Consider the following 1,475-nt stretch of genomic DNA (forward strand, 5'->3'; position numbering starts at 1 on the left):
AGTTGGGGTATAGTCCACTTTTGTATCCTTCCCTTCAAGGCTCAGGGGTCCAAGATTATCTTCTGTGTCTGTGTTAATTGATTTCCCTTTTCTTTGTTGAAGAGGGTCTGTGCAGTCACACCCAAAGGCAATTACTTAGTGGCTCACAGCAGATTCTACCGTGGAGGTGATTACGGGAATGACTATATCCAGCTGCTAAATTACTCAAAGTTGTGGCCCAGCTAAATTGACACACAACTGTCACAGCAAGGAATAGAACATAGATGAAATGTTGGAACTACCTCATTTAAAACTTTATCACAAAGGCAAGATATAAGGCCAGAGAAATGAAGTAATGTAACTCATGGCTTAAGAATCAACAAAAAATTTTTTCCAATAATCCAAATAACAGAAGAAATTCAAATTGTGGAGTTTTTCCTAGGGAAACAGCTTGCTATAGATTTATTTGATAACATAAGAGATTGGTGTATGAATACAAAAATCAAGGCAACTAATAGTAGAGCTTTAAAACTTACCTACAATATTACTACTGCAAATTTTCACCCATCCTTGCAGAAAGTATTGGTTCCTTTCTCAACTCCTATAATAGCATATACCTACTGTTGAATGCTAATTATCTGCTTGTATATTGTTCTTTTCCACTAGAGTATGAGAGCCTAAAGATGAGGGAAGCTTCCTCTCTCTAGCCCCATTACTTGGCCCACAGTAGATGCTCATGAAGGATTTGTTTAATATATTCATGAATGAAATGATCAGATCTCTAATTTCTTGAAATTTTCCTAAGTGGCTCTTACTAAAACATCAGGTTATACAATCAATTACAATCTAATATATAGAAAATTTGACAATGAAATGCAAAAGGAGAGCCATCTTGTTATAGTCCACCCATTTTGTTCTGCCTTTTAAAGTTTCTCTTAGATACTTGGAGGCCAGCAGAGAATTACAAACGTAATAGCACATTGAAATGTCATTCTTAGATTCTCTAAGTTAGCAAAATTCACATAGAATGACACTGACAAAAGAGAATGAGGATACGGAGTGAAGGAAACTCTCCTGACTATTGGTTGAAGAGAATAATTAGGTAGCCCAGCTGTGGAAAACTCTCAGGCACTATCATGTAACATTAAAGATGCCAATGCCCTCTGAATCAGCAATTCTCCCTCTAAGTATATGCCCTAGAGCATTGTCTTCAACCATGGTTGCAATTTAATATAAAAATCTAGTGCATTGGGAATAATTTTTTCAGACCCTTAGGTAATTCTGATATGTACTTCCCTAGAGCAAAGGTCTATGGAATCTTTATAGAAACAATATCAGCAAAAAATTGGAAATGCAAATACCCAGTACAGGAGCATGGATAAGCATGTATACACACACAGCAGTTGTTGTTGTTGTTGTTATGTGCTGTCGAGTCGGCCCCGACTCATAGCGACCCCTCCTTGGGTTTCCGAGGCAGTATCACTACGGAAGTAGGA

The sequence above is a fragment of the Orycteropus afer genome, unplaced genomic scaffold (assembly GCF_000298275.1).
Source record: "Orycteropus afer afer isolate SDZICR_OR568_19922 unplaced genomic scaffold, OryAfe1.0 scaffold00100, whole genome shotgun sequence".
NCBI lineage: Eukaryota > Metazoa > Chordata > Mammalia > Tubulidentata > Orycteropodidae > Orycteropus > Orycteropus afer.